This window comes from Protopterus annectens, chromosome 4.part1 (assembly GCF_019279795.1).
Source record: "Protopterus annectens isolate FY-2018-M chromosome 4.part1, PAN1.0, whole genome shotgun sequence".
NCBI classification, from domain to species: domain Eukaryota; kingdom Metazoa; phylum Chordata; order Ceratodontiformes; family Protopteridae; genus Protopterus; species Protopterus annectens.
Genome location: NC_056734.1, coordinates 22,361,725 through 22,381,533, shown reverse-complemented (window position 1 = coordinate 22,381,533; position 19,809 = coordinate 22,361,725).

Here is a 19,809-nt window from a genome sequence, read left to right as displayed (position 1 = left end):
ATATGATATGCAAAGCCACAGTTAATGGGATGGCTGACATTGCTGTTTTTTGCGCAAGTAGTCTCTGTCTTAACCAACCTTTGAAGTGGTTATCCAAAGTGTATCTGCCAGATGTGCATCTGTGATAACAGATCTCATTTTGCTTTTCACTCCCTTCATTCTGCAGCAGAACTTCTCACAACAGTATGTACTGCCAAAAAGTGCAACAAACATCAAAGATAATCTTTGTAGAAAATTATACTATGTTACAGCATAGCATTTTTTATGATATTCAGATATATTTCTGCAGAAATAAGTACTGTAATTATGTAGAAATTCAGGAGACTACTGTCTATGAAGGATCTCATAAGTCACTGTTCTGAAGCTCAATGAATTGCAAATGGATATTATCAGGAACACTGCACAAATCAACAAGAAATGGGTCTCAAAATGATGAAGTGACAATTTAGAGGACAACTTTCAGATTTGCATCTGTGGAAACTGCAATAAATCTCATAGCATTTTCTATACTTGAATATATCTCATCAGAAGCAAGTAATTTAGATTTGTATAAATTCACAAAACTGTTCTCTGTGAAGGTTTTAAGTCACTGCTGTTCTGAAACTCAGTGAGGTCTCAATGTAAAGTATCAGAAGCCATGAAGGCATCAACTGGAAATGGCTTTCCAAATGTAGAAGTAGCAATCTGAATGTTGTCTATCAGCTGTGCATCTCAGATACATATTTCTTTTACACAGGAACATTTGCCAGAACTTACTAACCACAAAACTTGGAATGTTTCCTCTGCAGCCTTTACTACATAGGCATTTAGCTGACAGAAATTTAACCTAGTTAAAACATAGGTGATTAAGGTCCAAGCAAACATCCATCTTAAAATCAACTCCTTTTCCTCTTTATTTTCCAGGTTGTATAGATTGGGAGTTGTCTCATCAGTGCATGATCAGGAGTGTGATTCATTTTGATAGGCTGACACTTACAAATCAGGTATAAGCTGTTGTCATGGCATCATATTTTCTTTTCAAAAACATTGGATCCAGCACTTGAACCTGTGATGGTAATTCATGCACTAGTGCTCTGTACATTGACTATTGTAGTGTGATGTCCTTAGGTCTGTGGACAGGGAGCAGGTGCGGAATGCTACATCCTGGCTACTGACTGGAGCTTCCCACTCCTATCATGTTACACCTGAGCTGTGGTATCTGCAGTGATTACCAGTTGCTGTCCTGTATTTGTTCAAAATCTTAGCAGTTACTTTTGATTGTTATGCACTCTTCTCCGAGTCCTGTGTTTCTGATATAAGACGGTACAATAACAAAAAGCCCTAAAACTCACTCTTGTACTACTATATATTCAGATCCTGGCTCATTAATTGATAACTGTGTCATGCATGGACTTAGTAAAGCCTTCTGAAGAGTACCCTCATACCTTAAATAACATCTAAAAGCCTTCAGTCTTTATGATAAAACATCTCTTTTTTATAGCTGTATAGCGCAATACTGTGTTTAGGTACAAGCAGTTAGAGAAACTTCTATTAATGCTCACATAACAGACTGTCCAAATGTACTTGCTGGCTATACTATTGTTTTGCAGTCTAGGAAATAAAAGAGCTATTGTTATCTGTGCTAACAAACATTCTGAGTTTCAGTCCATCCTTTCACCCTCTATAATGTCTTCTACCCCAAGTCTTATCTTCTCCATTCCACTTTATTCTTTTGCATTTCTATGCCATCCTCCTCCTCCTCTCAGTAACACTGCTGGAAAACTTAAAATAACATAGGAACAAACTGCACCCAAAAAATGAAAAAAGGATAAAGAGAAGAAAGGGAGAAAACGAAGGGAATGCCCACATTTATGTTTGCAAAATGCCTGTATATGCTCATTACTGACATAATTTCTTATTATGTTAATACTAGCCTTTGTATTACTTTATAATTCAATATTGTAACCACTGCTGTTGCTAACAGCTCATAATTTCTGACTGTCACAGTTACAGAAGTCCCTAAATAACCTTTATTCATATGCTTCAGTTCTTTAACTAGCCTATCAGCAAGACCTATACTAATTTATCCAACTCATGATTTTCTCAAGTATTCTCTTGCTCATTTACATTGACTGCTGCTTCACTTACTATGGAAATCAAATTGATTACTGTCATGAACACTATCATGAAAACAATTGCATGTTTTGTTTTATTAGTTATTTAAGTGACGTTGATTGATATTACATATTAATAGTGCATTGTAATCTTTTCTAATAGTTAGTTTATAAATGTTTACAAATTGTTTCTTTTATAATTACTTTCCTCCAGGATGAATCTGAAATTACTCTGCTGTAATCATTGTACAACTCTAGTTAACAAATACAAATATATACATTTCATGAATATATTTTGTAAAAATAATTTTACTTGTTACATTATACTTTTCTGGAGCTTTTCTTCCTGGGTCCCTAATGAAAAGATCTTTGCCATTCAGATATTACCAGTTAATAAATGCAATCACTAAGTAATAAGTAAGTAAAATAAATACATAGATACAAACACACATACATATATGCATGCATGCATACATAAATGCAAGAATACCATGGGCACACAGAACACATAAAACATAGGCGCATGCCCCCTGTTGCACAAACACACATGCTCACACATACAAACACACAGAGAAAACAGTTTAGATCACATTAACAACCCCTAAGTCTAGTTTAAAAGAAAAAGTAAAACTAAACACACATAAAACATGGATTACTTTAAAGTAAGTTGTCCTGGTTCCCTTCAATAAACACACCACACAAAATGACATTTGATGACCTTTATTAAACTTCCATAAACATAACTTTATTGAACAATATTTTAATTTATTGATCGCAGCATGAACATCCATGTAACCATTTACTAGGGCAGAGCAACCCTGCTCACTCCAACCAAATAAGCAACATCCTCACCTCAGCTCACTTACGTTTATTTATCAACCAATGTCCTCACCTCCACTCGCTTACTTTTACCTAACAAGCAGCATCCCATCGCTTACTTTCATTCTCCAACTCATCAAATTAAACATTCAACACCAGAGGGGGAACAGGAGAGGGACAAGCCTGCCCCTCTTCTCTACCAACTAACCTGACACAGGCTGTTTCCTCTCATTCATTCCAAAACCTTCACCAAACCCTCAAAAACAAACCTAAGTATACATTAAGGAGGCCCAAACCAAAATCATTCAGGTGTTCTCCATCCTATCTCAACCAAACTGGATCCCTGTCATCAACATCCCTTTGCCCTATCATATAAATACCCAAAGCAGCCAGTTGCCTATCTAAATTAATAAGCTGATGAGGCCTCTCCAAAGCCAAATAACCTTGGTACTACATCTGACCACACAATACACACACTCGGGTATAACCTCTTTAAAATAAACAAATCCTCACTTATCCTAACTACCAAATATAGCTTTGGAATTCTTCCCAGATCATTACCTGCCAAATATACCACCAGGACTATAAGGAGCTCAGTGCCACCCAAAACAATGTGAACCAAATTGCATGCCATCTGGCCTAACTGCAGCCCCCTTTGCCACCAAATGGATATAAGAATGATCAAGATGAATATATGAATGACCCAGGATGATGAGCGCCATTACAAAATTATGAAAAAAACTAAATGAACCAATTATCTGCTATAAGATAAAAAGTCATTTGAGACCAACAACCTCCCCTTTTAATAACTTCTACTGGCCTACCATCTCTCGCCAAATGAGCTGCCCTTCCAATGCAAAATGAGTGAGTTGAAAACCTCTCTCCTGTAAAGCAAAGACACTGAAAGCCCCTTTCCTTACACACTCAAAACTGATTCACCATCATCAACTTATCCCCTTTCAACTGAAAATCCAAATCCAGTGGCTCCTAGCATGAGGCTGATGTAATTTCTTAGCCCAACCCACTTGACACAATGACTCATATCTGTTCTTTACCAGAACAATATGTCCACCCTTTCCCAACTGGCCCATCTCATATCTATGTAACTCATATCACTACTGATGCAGAAAACACACTCACAGCCTGCCACACCAGCAACCCCAACCAGCCTGACACCCCGAATATTTATTATTTTTATTTATTTTACATTTTTTTAACCGGGATAGTCTATCTGGGTGTGAACCCATTTTCAGTGGAGGCCCAAGGAGAAAAGCTCCATAAAACAGACATAGGCAAAAAAATCAGAGAATACATAACAGTGATAACTTGAAGTAGTTATAAATATACATTAACATCATTAGATGTAACATCAAATATATAGGATAAAATAATATATATGGGATAAAATTAATATAAATTGATACAAAAACAACATCAAATAAATTGGATGGAAGAGTTAAATCATAGAGAAAAAATATGGCGACAAAAAGGTAAATTAGCCAGGATTAGCTAAAGTGGATAGGTAAGAGGTGGGGGCTAGACGAAGATATCAGATAAGAAAGAAAATAGGGGGTTAAGGATAGTGATAAGGCATATAGGGAAGATATTACCCTGGGTTGATACAGGAGCAGATCCAGTGGCTATATAAATAGTCCTTTAGTTTTTTTCTTGAATTGAGTTATATCAGTGACATTTAATATATGTTGAGGGATAAAATTCCAAATTTTGGAGATATAGTGGGAAGAAAAGTGAATCCCCAACCTGGTTGTTACTTTTAGAGACTTGCAGGAGAGTTTTATGTGTAGATCGGAGAAGACGAGTGTTATTATAGAGTTTGAGTAAGTGTTGCAATGCTTTAAATGGTGAATAAAAATGAGTTGAGTATAGGTTAGGTAATGGGGGAGTGCTAACCAGTTTAATTGTTGTAGGGAGAAGCAGTGGTGTGATCTCCATGATACAACCTTAGTGATGTCACCCATAAGTTATAATCCATGGAGTCACCATTCACTAACTATAAACCCCACAACAAAACCTGTCTTGCCATCGGCCAGCACCTATCCTCCCTGCCACTGGCAACTGTACCTCAGCCCTGCATCATTTGCCTATTGGCCAAAACTTCATTAAATCATGTAACCCCACCCCCACAGAAATATAACAATAGCAGTCAAATCACTTTAACTACACTGCCTTACCTTGCACCCATGATGTTTGCTTCTCCTCACTTCAACAAGAAAGTCACAAACCTACAAAATGTATGCCCGGGATGACTTGTCTGGCAAGCAAAATTCATTAGCCCTAAGAATTCCATAACTCAGAAAGCTGCATCTTATCCCTGCACCCCACCCAGCAACTTTTCTGTCAAGTGGTCTATCTTCTTGAGTGGAAAACAAAGCAAGCCTCGTCCTGCATCCACTAATCCAAAAGCAAAATGACTTGACAGGGCCTTCCAACTTCTGCATATGCTAATGGAACACTCTGGTCCTCACACATTGTCAAAAACACCCCCATACCCTCATCGCTCCTTCAAGCCTTCCACCTACCAACAAGAAATCATCTTATTAATGCACTGTCTTCTGATTGCCCACCTGTTGCTACCCAGTACAATGCAGCACAGTTCTAAACTTGTCAAAATGGTGCAGGCCACTAAAAACCTCATCAGCATGGTCATGTCAAAGTAAACTTGTTCTCCACCTCATGCCCAACAACAGCCATTCTTCCTCCTGCACCAGTAATAACCAAAATCAGACTCAATATCCACCCTTCCCAACCACAGATCTCTAAAACTGTCAAAAGTAGGACAACAAAATGGGTCTGGAGCTAGCTTGCACCCCACTCCTCTCCAAACATTCAATAACTCCTTTTTTTCCCTCTCCAAACACAAATTCTTACTAGTTGAGCCCCACTTTTATACCCAACTTAATAGTAAACCTACACAAACACCCTTAAATTCCTCATTATGATCAACTCAGGAAATTGCCCAAGCATATGCTGTAATGCAATGCCTAGCTCCCAATGCAGTACTTGATCTGCCACTTTTAGCTTAAAGAAGCACTGATCACACCATAACCATGCATCCCATCCCCTGTAGTCATTGTGCCCCATGAATCATGAGAAAATAAGTCAAACATAAGAATACCAGGGAGTTATCCTCTTCTAACCCAACTGCAATGTAGTACCCACAATCTAACCCCCAATTGTCCCATGTTCTTGTTTTCATCATACCCACTGTCCTCCTCTACAGTGCCACAGAAGCCACTAAAAAATCTTTGTCATTTCCCATCTCCAGTTCCAACAAGCACTGCACCCCCTTAGCATCAATTAATTCAAAGATATCCCCACACCCGCCTCTCCATATATTTTCTATCTTAGAAGCCAGCATGTATGGGATCAAAAAGGTACCTCTTTCACCTGACCCAAATACTGTACAAGTAGCTTTTCCCCCAGTTGCATCCCAAAATCTGAACTCAACTCTTGCTGTTGTGACTCCCCTCCCCAGTGTGACCCTAAACTCCCTAAAGATGACCCTAGGCTACCCTCCCCACTCAATGCATCCCTCTGGACCTGCCCCCATCACTAAATATCTCCTGATCCTCTACTATGTTTACAATTCTCCAGGCTGCTAAAGTGGCCTTAAACCTCGACTTATTCCCAGACTAATCTCAGCCTCCCCAAACCAGATATATCCACCTATACCCCCAACAGAGTATCATTACCTGCGACTTCAATGTGCACTGCCACCAACCGGAACCTCCACTGTGACACTAACCTCTGCCTGCCGTGCCTGCTTCTCCCAGACCACTGACCTACTGTTCAGCACCTGATTTCATCTTTTCTGTCTGGACACACACTGGTCCTCGATCAAGCATCCTCCCAACAGGAGTCCCACTCAATTGCAGCTCCCAAAATGGCTCTTCTGCCTGTGATACAATGCATACCAACTATCTGGGAAGTGAAAGAAAACATTAAAACTGTGCACACACAAAGAAAGAAAGAAAATAAATCATCAAACTGGACAAGGCCAAAAGACTGAGGGAGCAAGGTCCCCAGAACAGGCAGAACAAGGACACATTTACATAATGCTCTAACAAACTTAGAAAGTTACTAGTATAAATGATTTTGTGTATCATGCATTATGTAAAGGATATAAAGTCTGAGACTCAAAAGCCTGTCATTATTTAGTGAATCCATTCCTCACTGACTTGCCACAAAATCTAGACATTTTGTGAAAACCTAAACATTTGAAAGGTATGACAGAATGTCTGCACACCAGGATTAATACTCCACCTTCCACCATAACAGTTAGTGCCACACCACACATGCACGGTGAACAACCCTTTACTTGTGGGTGCCTCACTGAGTGTGAAACACCCTATCAGTCACTTGTTGTGAGGTTGGAAGCCCAACTGCCGAAAGCCGCAAGGCACCACACCACCACCAACAACAACAAACCAACTAAGGTGAAAATCATCCAAAATGACCAGATGTTTGCAAGAACAACCCCACAAAAATGCTGCTTACCACCAGCAATGGTCAAACCAGGAGGAACTCCACAGCTCCCAACCTCCTAGCTCAAGAAACCTGGAAAAAGCCTGAGGAACTGGAGGACAAAGGCCAACAATAGGGACAGCTTCCAAACATTGTCTCAAATTTAGAAAGTGGCTAGAGCAACAGCAATTGCATTGCATGCCTTCCCCCCAACTCCCCAAATTCCAGTACATGTCAATATCCAGGGACTGTGACCCTAGGTTTGCTGCCAGACAACCACGTGTTTATTAGGAGCAGACAAAACATATGAGGCAAAATCTGGACTGTCTGTAAAATCTGGCTCTGCCTCCTAACAGCAAAGAACCCATTTATTGTTACATAAGCCTTAGAAATCAGTCAATATTCAACTTTAAAACATTAATTTCCAAGAAATATGTGAAGCCAGTCCCTTCACGCAGTTCAACATCATTAGAAACATCATTATAATTGATTTAACATGTCAGTCTTCAGCCTGATCATGTGTCACACCATTCATTTACTCTGCCACTCACTTTATTTACCTCATATTTTGGTGAAACGTTTAAATGCATCAATTGTGCCAGAATAAAACTAGACTTCCAAAACTCAAAAGCATGCTAGTCTTCACTGGCTTCCAATCAGCAGATCATCACAGTGTTCATCAGAAACCATCACTTATAAAGGCACAGACCAGCTATGAGGCAACAATCTGCACATCCCGCGAACATCCTGACCACAGAGTCATAAGACCAAACACAGCTCCATTTTACAATCAACACCCACTCAGAAAAAAGCAACCAGGCACAGGCCCCACAAGCAAATGTTCACAATTCAGTTCAAACCCAACAAAATAACGAGTGCACATAGTTCCAGGTCTCACAAAATGCAATCATGCACCCAAGTTTACTTCTGAAAACAGTTTCCCAATGTTAGTTTCCCAAAACCATTTTTTTAATCTTTTACAGATATAATAAGACTACAAAATGCCCTTACCATACTAGCATAAAATTGCATGTTAAAATGCTTGGTCTCTAACACAGATCAGCTTGGCATATTCCCATTCCCCTCTTTCATTATGCTCGCTGACTGATCGTTACTTGTGGGTGCCATGCAGCCCACAAACATACTCCTTTTCTCTGTTATAGTGCCATTAACCACCACTAACTGCTCCACAACTACCAATGCAAAACAGGGTCCACTTGTGAAACCATGCCACTACCTGCCACAACGACTCGCAGGTAGAGTAACATTATGTGGATGCGAGTAATGTAAACAATCTAAAAGGAAAAACTGATTAACATAAAGAAATATCCAAGCAACTGAAGAGCCAACACTACAGAACCATGGGCTAATGCAAAGCCAATCATACCATATGAAGGTATCATAGCTAAGTACCAAGTCACTAACCCAGCATGAGCAAACTCCTCAATGAATGAAAATATTACCCCAAGCCAGTCCCCAACAAAACAAGCATCTTACCTCAAGACCTTCTGCTTCACAAAGTCCCACACCACACTTACTTGGGGAAGCACAGGAAAAAGGGAAAGACAGACAAAAAAAAAACACTTTATACCCTAACCCATTCCCTCCATACCTACCAGTATTACCCAATCCTACCTATTCCCAAAATACCTACTAGTCATCTCGGATATAGTAATTGCAATTGCAAGTTCATACAAAATCTGATCCCTTACCCAGTTGCACTTACACAAAACCAATTAAGCCCCTCATAGGTTCATAGGTTCATAGGTAGGTATTAGGCTATCGTCCCAAAGGCCTACGTAAGCCTAGCCAACAAGGTTCCCTGGCTTACGCCACCCAAGAAAGTTATTTTCCTGTGCGACTGTCGAGCAGAGACACAGAAGTGATCCCCGGGGTGTATTTCCTATTTCCCATCCACTCATCAAGATTTTTCTTGAAGAGTGCTAATGAAGAACTTTGCTTGACATAGATGGGTAGCCTGTTCCAGAGTATGGGAAGTCTCTGCGACAGGAATCTATCCCTCCAGCATGTCCTGTTTATTGTGGTGACAAGGTTTAGGTCCCTAGAGCATGTAGCTCGGAGGGTTTGGGATTTCTTTAGGTGTAGCATGTCCAACAGCTCTGGGTTTGACATAGCGTTATATGTTAGGCAGAGATCACCTCGGAGTAGGCGATATGCTACAGAGTAAAGCTGGAGTTTATTGAGGTGGTCAGTGTAGGGCATTTGTTTGAGACCAGTAATCCTCTTTGTTTGGTACTTCTGTGGCCTTTCCAGCTGCTGCAGATGTCTTGTGAGGTACATTCCAAAAGGGGCGTTGTACTCTATAATGGGTCTAATGAGTGTCGAGTAGAGGGGAACAATGACCTCTTTTTTCCTGGATGAGACCCCTTTTATGATGAGGTGTGCCACGTAGAAGGACTCCCTGACTACTGTGGCAATGTGACTATCAAAGGAGAGACTACTGTCCACCTGGGTCCCAAGGTCTCTTATCACACATTCGGTGTTAAGTAGATTGCTGCCTATGCAGTAGTTCATGGGTAGAGTTTTTACCAAAGAGGATGACACTGCACTTTTCGGCATTGAGCTTGAGGCCATGGCTCTGACACCAGGCATCTGCCTCAGCGAGGCTCTTCTGTAGGATGTCCACATCATTTGGGGACTTGACTATGGCTCCTAGTTTGCAGTCATCTGCGAACGTCATTAGCCAGAGGTCTTCTGTGTTAGCCTTTTTTTTCAAATATATTTTTATTGAATTTTTCAAACTTTTGAAACATACAAAGAAAAAACTGTAAGTCATTACAGGAAGCAGTAAAGTGTAGGTATATATGTAACAGTTAGTACAAAAACTATGCATTTATAAAACAGCAGTTATCTTACAGGGAAACTTACATCTTAGAGACCAATATAAGCAGTAAAGACCCCCAATAACCTATTACAGTCAAAGTCTAGAGATACAAATGGAAAGTGGCTTGGAAGGAAGAATATATGACTGTCTTAAGAATAAAGAAAAGCGGTAAGGAGGTTATAACCATAAAAAACAACTATTTACATCATGTACTTCTATTTATACCATATTTACAACATATTTACACCATGGATGCCAGAGGATAACAAAATAATAGACTGAAATATTTTGTAAAAGTCAAAAGTTACCATGTGATGGTAACAATGTCTAATGGTTATAGGGCCAGATATGATACTGATGGAGGATTTCCTGGAATGTAGTGTTAGTGACCCACATTTTGGAAGATTATTTAGTTTGGATTAGGTCAAAAAGTCTACACCAGTAATTCTGAAAATATTCTTTTTTCTTTTTGTTATTATTGCATAACTTATGTGCAGATATATATTTGATTGCCATTAATGTAAAGTTTTCCCAAGTTATTGTTGAGGGATTGACCCAATTCTTGGCTATAAAATATTTGGGAAGGGCGCAGGCTGTAACACAGATGTGGCGATGGATACCCTTAAGAAATTTAGGAATTATTTAAAATCATGGTTTTCCAAGAGAATGTGTTTTTTTCATATCCCATTTTTTCCAACTGTGTTCTGAGAGAACACCAAAGTTTGTAAATATTCTTACAGCTCCAAAAGATGTGAAGTATATCTACATGTGGAAGGGAACAGAACGGACAGGTTAGGTTTTTATTGTATCTGGATTTCAGTAAGACTGCTGGGGTATAGTAGGAATTGTTGTTTATGATAAGCTGGGTGTAAATTAGATTTTTGAAGGGGGTTAGATTCAGGGTATTATTGATTGCTTCGCACTTAGACTCCATAGAAATTTCTCCTTGTATACCTTCCCAATATTTGGAAAATAGTAGTGAATGATCATACTTAATGCTTGACACAAGTTTATAGGTATTCAAAATCATTTTGTTCCGTAGGGAAAGTGATTTAATGATAGATTGTGATACTGTAATGTCTTGCTCTTTCACTCTATAGTTAGAGAATTTTTGTTTTATAAGTGAGCTAATTTGTCTTAAGATAGGATCATATTTGTTAGGAGCACCAAATAAAGTTTTGACCTTGGCAACATTTTTAGAGTTATAAAAGTGCCAAACTATGGCTTTCTTAACAATAGGGAAGTTTGTTAGATCGATCCTTTTATTATTGATTTTTAAGTTAGGGTTTAGTTGAATAGGTTGGAGAAAGGGAATAGTATTGTGCAATTTTAAGGAGGTCATCAGAGTTTGAAAGATGCAAATTATGTTCTTTAGTGTAGGCAAGATCTTGAACTTGTAGTCACCATCAGATTCTAAAAAAAGGGACAGCATATGGATTGAGTTTTAATGAATATATATAGTTGCACCAGATTTTGATCCAGGTTGGGTACCAAGATTCAGCAGAGGGATCATAACAGGCTATTTGAATTAGATGGCTAGCATTAATGATGTGGTAATATAAATTAAAGTCCGGGAGACTTAAACCGCCTTTGTTCTTTGGGGTAATTAGATTCCTGTATGATATTCTGGTTGATTTAGGGAACCATAAAAACTTTGAGATTGTGGTTTCGATTTTTCTGAAAAAAATTTTTGGAACGTTTAAGAAGATGGAGTTAAGATGAAAAAGGATTCTAGGCAAAATATTCATTTTAATGATAGCAGATTTTGATAGCAAAGAAAGATTGATGTTTTTCCATCTAGTTAGATCATTATTTATCTGATCCCAGACTCTATTTAGGTTTGCTTTTATTAGTTCTTGGTGAGGGTGTGTGAAATATATTCCTAGGTATTTAAGTGTATATTTGAGAGGAATGTCAGACAGAGGGAAGTAATATTCTAAATGGTTTGCAGGGCTTAATGGAAAAATAGATGATTTAGCAGGGTTTAATTTATAATTAGCAGCCTCAGCACAAAGATTAATAGAATTTAGAATTTTATGAAGATCGGTGTTGGGAAGCTCAAAATAGATGTTTAGGTCATCTGCAAATGCAGAATAATTTATATCAATGTTGAAGACTTTTGGGATATGGTGATAACTCTTTTGTTTAACCCAGAGAAGGAAAGGTTCCAGATATAAATTGAAAAGATAAAGTGAGAGTGGGCAGCCCTGCCTAGTGCCATTGGTAATTTTAATACGGCATGATAAAGTTTTATTTATATACAGGGAAGTAGAGGCATTGTTATAAAGCATCTTAATAGTGTTGATAATAAGATCAGGAAAGTTAAAGAATTTCATGGTTAGGTAAAGGAAGTTTAGATCAACATTATCAAAGGCTTTGGTAGCATCTAGGATGAGTGCATAATGCGGGTGGTTATCACTTTTTAGAAACAACATTAATGTGGTTAAGGTAAGAGTATTGTCACACAGCTGCCTCTGTTTCATAAATCCCAACTGTTCAGAAGAAATGACTGCAGCTATAATTTTCTGAATTCTATTAGCAAAAATGGTAGATAAGATTTTGATGTCAACGTTAATAAGGGCGATGGGCCTATAGCAGAGAGGGTTGGACTTGTCAGAGTTTGGTTTTGGGATGAATATTGTTTACGAATTGTTTGTATACTTATCGGTAATCCCTTTCGAGATGATATAATTATACATGACAAGGAGAGTTTTAGAAAGGTGACGACTAAAAGTTTTATAAAATTCTCCTGTAAAACCATCAGGACCTGGTGCTTTATTTGGTTTAAGTTTTTTAATAGCTAGCATTATTTAATTCAGTGTTATGGGGCTGTTTAGAAGAGTGTTTTGCGCGAAGGATAATTTTGGAGCAGATAGTTCATTTAGGAATTTTTTGTGCATTTCATTTGGGGTCTGGTTTTGGGGATTATAGATTTCAGTGAAGATATTTACGAAAGAGTTAACAATATCTTCATTACTGTATAAGTTTTTCCCTTTATATTTTATTTCATTAATATAGTTTGGTCCCTCTTTGATGTTTATGAGTCCAGCTAGTGTTCTGGAGGGGGTTTGGGCCCATTCCGAATATCTGTGAAGGAGTTTGAGTTCTACCAAGGATTGATTTTGTAAGTGAAATGAGTAATTTTTTTTTTTTTGTATCTCATGTAATTTCTTTTCCAGTTCAGGAGAAAAATCCTTTTGTAGTTGTGCATCAGTCATCTTTTGCTCATTGTTGAGGTTATTGATGTACATTTTCTCTTTTCTTTTTATAATAAGATGATTTTTGTATGAGTATTCCTCTGATGACCGCTTTGGCCGTAGCCCATTGGATATCTAAGGGGATGGTAGCTAAACAGGATTCTGCATCAAATTGTTTCAGATAATCATTAATTTCCTGCAGAACATCTTCTTTTTTAAGAATGTTACTGTTTAGTGACCAAGTGGGACTACTACCATTGCGATTCAGGTGGTGAGTGGGATTAATACAAAGGAGACATTCGAGTGGTTGGATATACATCTAGCCTCAAGGGCAAAGTTTGTAATTTTGTTTGAAAAGATATCAGTGACCAAAAAATAATCAATTCTGGACCAGACTTTGTGCGAAGCCAAATAAAACGTGAACTTATTTAGCTCTCTGTCATGGTCAAATATTAAAAAAGGGTCAACTAAGTTGAAGCTATTTATCAAATACAGAATAGATGCAGTTACTTGTGAGGGCTGTTTCCTGTTTTTATTTGAACTATCATTCAAGGGGTCCATGAGTGCATTCCAATCACGACCAATAATGAAAAAATGATTAGGAAATTGAAGTAGTAGATTATGTATTTCATAGAAGAATAAGTGCTGGTTTGTACAAGGGCTACATAGGTTTAAGAAAAGTATAGGGTATTTTACCTGAGGGTATGAGCAGGAAAATAAACACCATCTACCATTCGGGTCAAATTTAGTATTTAGCACTTTGCCAGGAAAGGATTTTTTAATTATTATTACAGTGCCTTTTGATGCAAGACTATTCCCTGCTGATATCACAAGTTTAATCCAATTTCTTTTTTTAATATTATCCCATTGAACATTTGTCATATGGGTCTCCTGTAAAAAGACGATGTTAGATTTATCCTGAAAAATCAGGTGCATAACTAGTTTCTTTTTTTTTTGGTTTCTTGAAGGCCATTTACTTTCCAGGAATTCACACTAATTACCATAATTAGATTCAAAACATAGATATATGCTAGGATAAACTAAGAATAAAGCCCTACTAGGGACAGTGCAATTAGTAAACACATTTTTCATATATGACAGAAAGTGTAATGTGGTAATAAATCATATTCTGGCATCCATGCTCCTTACCATAACCCCCGTGCCTAACCACCTGTCTCCCTGAGTCATTTTTGAGAAAGTTCTAGATAGATACAAGTGATCTCTTTTTAAATATTTTCCCTTATGAAGAATAATACAAGAACAGAGCAGGGAGACATATAAACTAACATCAATAGTCCAAGTGCCAACAAACATTGGACAACTACATCGCCATGCCACTCCCAAAAATGTTAAGGAATATTGAAAAACATATGTACATAGAATGGACAGTTAAAGACAAAGTGACGTTCGAGTCAGGAGTTAAAAGATTTAATAAAACAATACCACCATAAGAACATAATACATACAGCATTTTTTAAAATTATTGACTTCGAAAATTTCCATGTAAATAGGCAAGTGAGGTTGGAGTAATATAGACAATAAAAGTTACTAAGTAATTGAAACCAACACACTTTATAACCAGAGCTGTTAGTAACCATTACAGCAGATAGTAACACTGGTTCTATTTATAACTGGCATAGCAGTAAGTACCATAATATCCTAATAACTACATTTTTACCTATCTAGATATCTAACTGGGTTTACTACATGTGCATTACACACATAATTACATAACAATAGGATTAGAGAAGGAAAGACAAAAACAAGAGCATTGATTGACACCTAAGCAGTTAATTGGATTTTCACTAAATGCTGTTCACAATAAACTACATAACTCATATATCATCACTAACCAGCAAAAAAACACAGTTTAGCCAGCCTTTTTTGCAAGCAAGCAAGTTTTAGCAAGCCGGCTAATTAAACTAAGCATAAGCATACAGCATATCGAGCTCACTATCTCTGTAGATCCACCTTCATTAAGAGAGAGAACGAGACATCCATATCCTGCACTTCCAGTAAAGAATTGGAACATCATGATTCATGAATCATGATTGAATCATGGTGAAAGTAGTCAAAATGCTAATTTGTGTTACCATGCAACAACAGATACTAAACAGGCAATTGTCTTTAGCTGTCTTTAAATAGATAAGCTCTAACTGAGCATACTGCTCTAAAGGGAGGTTAATGAAAGTGGTAATTATAACAGGAAAAAATTACCGGTTAAATATATACGTAACGTTTGACAATTGCATAGGCTTTTTATTTTACTCACAGTCTGAGTTTATATCACTCAAACACACACCTAAATACTAAATAGAAAACTAAATGTGAACACATAAAATACTGTTTTTGAAAAACTGAAAGGCACAGAAAAGCATGTCTGAAGTATATCATTGTAATTTTGCAACATGACCAGCAGATGGCAGCTACTATACAGTTTGTTATGAAAGACTTCTGACAAACTGATGTACTTGTATTGCTAGAAAAAATCTATATTGTAATATATTCATTACTTAAACAAAAGATTAGACTGCTAAATTACCCTAACCAGAGTCCTTTATAGTTACCCTCATCCTGAAGTGTCCAGCTAGTGTTGTTTTAGATCCATTTCTTCTTCCCTAGGCTCTAATTCATGATATTAGCATTCCCAGAAATGCACTGCTTCTTCTTCTTCTTCTTCTTCTGTTGTGACCTTCGACCCCCTGATGTCATCGGCCGGTGTTCATGTTGCATTCTGGGTAATGGAATGTTGAAACAGCCCTGGGAGCTTAGGCAACCCTTGTGGATCTTTGTACACTGGTACAAATGGGCCAACATATTACTGAAGAGCTAGAAAAGAAAATAAAAACAAATAAAACCGCCAGGACATCCAGATGATGGTAAAAATAAGCTGGGAAGATGACAGGGTAAGTTAGAATCAGTTAACAGTGTTAGAAAGCCAGCAGAGATAGGTTTTTGTAGGTGTATTCATCTTGGTTATACTATTTGTTAGTCTTAACAGTAATTCATAGCTTTTAAGCATATACTGTATTATCTTGATGATATTATTTTACTAGCTTTAACAGTATAGCTAGTTAAGCCAGTAGTTCCTTGAAAGCTTGCATAAATACTTTTTTTGCTTCATCTGCAGAGTGTATTAGGAATTTCTGATCACCATAGCTGAACGAGAGGATGGCTGGGTATTTCATCTGAAAGCGTAATTTTTTTTTTTGATTAACAAAGCACAAAAAGGAGCTAGAGCTTGTCTTTGAGACTTAATGGGTTGGGGTAAATCCTGTGCTATTGTAACCTTGTGACCTCTCCATGAAATGTTACTTTTCTTTTTTGCAGCCATGAGGAGTGTGGTAACATGTGCAGCATTTAGTAGCTTTGCATAAATCTGCCTAGGGACACCCTCATCTTGTGATCTTCGTAATGCTCTATGAGCTCTTTCAATAATAATTTCTTTAGCTAAGATTTTATTTTTAATAATGTGTTCAAAAATCTCAGTTAGTATGACTGGTAGTTGGACTTGGTCAAACTTTTCTGGAATGCCACGTATTAGAATGTTGTTTCTCCCTATTGCGTGCTTCTAAGTCTATTATTTTTTGCTGTAAGTCACTAATAATTTTGTCATTTGTATTTACTTTGGTTAGTAAATCTTGTATTTGCTTTGAATTCTCCTCAGTTTTCTTGTCAATAAGATTATAATTTGGTCTAGATTACAACCAAATGAATTTAATTTGTCTGAGAATAATTTGAAATCTTCATGCAAGGGCTGTAATGCTGTTTTAAGGTAATCTAATGAAAGAACAGTCTCAACTTTAAATTTAGCAGCTCCTTTATTTGAATCCTGTGTTGATTTATTTATTCTCTGCCTCTTAGCTGTTACATCCTTTTCAGGTGACATTAGAGAAGAGAGTTTGGTTTTAGAAGTTATAACATCCATGGATTCTTGTTGGTTAGCCATCACTGGGTGGATTAAAGTGTAGGTTTAGACCACAAGGGAGTGACTTAAAGAATTCTCCTTTAACTTTTCTTGTTTAGAACTCAGAGCTCAGTCCTTCAGAGAAAAGGATGCCACCATGCGGCTGCGGCCTTCAGCCAGTCACTAGAGGTAAGCCCTTGCAGAAAAAAAATTATAACATTTTACTTTTTAGAGCAAAATGTTGCTATAGGTCTTTTCCATGAAGTGTAGTTTAGAAGAAATACTCCTTTCCTGTTCAATTCGGTGCCAGATGCAGGTTTTTTTTGAGTGGATAGATTTGGTTGATACAGGAGCAGCAGAAAGTGTGTGTTCAGTGCTCGGCAGCCATCTTGAACTCTCTTCTGTGTTAGCCTGTACTTCAGAGAAGTAGATACCAAACAGTAGAGGTCCTAGGACGGAACTCCTTGCACTTACCTCATTTCCTCTCAATCCTCCTACTTCCCAATTTAACCCTTCCATCTCCACCACACTAACTTTCTTCCACTACCATATTAACTGCCATTATTATTCCTACCTAACACTCACCCAAGGATGTCCCTGGACTTGTTGGCTTATTCCCAAACCTCATTTACACACATAATGTCAAATGAAATGCATACACAAAATGCATTCATAAAACAATGCTTCCTACCTAAATCAAATTTCAAGAATAATAAATAGACAATAAAGTCTAGAAATAAAGTGTGCTATCAGTGACATGAAAAAAAATGCAAGAGTAAATAAGTAATCAATGGAATAAAATGTTAACCACAATTTTCATTTGGAAATTGATATTACTGGAAATGGCAGCATGGACCAATTCTAACTATGCAATTTAAACTACCAAGAAAAAAAAAACATTAATTGGAAAATGAATGCATCATAAAATAACCCACAGAACACCATTAAACTATACTGAAATGGTTAAATGGCATTACCCCCCAAATATTAAAAATTAAAAAATATATTAGCTCAAGAATAGAAAGTCTCTCATTAAACTTGTTATCCACTAAAACTGCAAAGAAACTACATTAGCCTCTATTTAGTACAAACTTATACAGTTACCAATGGCCACTGCAGTCAGATGGAAATAGTACAACAGTAAAAAAGAGAACATGATGGAGGGAAAGGAAGAAAAGGGATTAATAAATGTATTATGGTTGCTCTAGTTTGTGTAAGTCTTTTCAAGTCAACACTGAAGTACTAGAATGGCTTCCAGTGTTGTACATTATGCACCCAAGTAATTAATAGACTTATCTATGAAGGCATAACACATTGAGGAGGTCATTAAAATACATTTGTCAAAGTGCACTTAATCTACCTGTCATTACAGAACAGACTGTGACAAGGTGGTCCGGAATGAATGAATACCCCTAGAATAACTCATAAGCTCACATTTAATTTATACTGCCTGTGAACACCTAATACATCAGTCTCCATAGAAATACATGTAACTAGTCTCTGTTTAACTCATACTTGCAGAATAAATTAACAAATATTTAAGTGTTTCTAAAAACAAAATAAATATTGCATGCCAGTGAGTGAATATAGGGCTTAATGATATGTTATTAGAAGGATTGATGGAACAAATACATATAATTATTTAAAGGTTGATAAACCCAGGATACCATCTATCTTTGGAATTCCAAAGGTCCATAAAAATGAAATAGACCCTCCCCTTAGGCCAATACTTTCTGCTGAGGGTTCTAAGACCTTACCTTTAGCCAAATTTGTAGATAATAAACTGAAAAAGCTTTGGCTAAAAAGGAAAAGTATATTGTGGGATTCTTGGGTTTTTTTTAGGAGAAGGTAGAAATGACTTATATGGGGCTGACCTGTTTTCTAGTATTCCTCACACAGGAGGTGTACAAATGTTGGAAGAAATTATTTATGAAGACGGGGAACTTACACAGAATGAACAATTGGTCTAAGTCTTATGGATTTGGTTTTAAAATATAATGTTATATATTTTAAATGTGAATTTTATCAACAAATTAAGGGGGTGGCAATGGGTGCAGATTGTGCCCCAGCATATGCAAATCTTGTTCTAGCAAAATGGGAAGAGAAATATGTTTTAAGATCTATTTATGATTATTTCTGGCTTTTATACAGAAGATTTTTGGATGCTGTTTTGTATTCTATAGGTACGTTCAATGGATAAAATACAAGAATGTTTAGCCTTTCTAAATAGTACTTCTTTTTCCTAGAATTTACTTATAATTTTTCTACTGAAAAATTGCAATATTTGGATATAGAAATATATAAAAAGAATAACAAATTAAATTCTAAGATTTTTAGAAAGACCACTTTTTTGAACTCCTACCTACATTTCGACAGCGCACACCTACTACATTACAAAAAGAACATTGTAAAGGGGCAATTTGTGCATGTTAGTAGGATGACCTCAGAGGATGATGAGTTTAA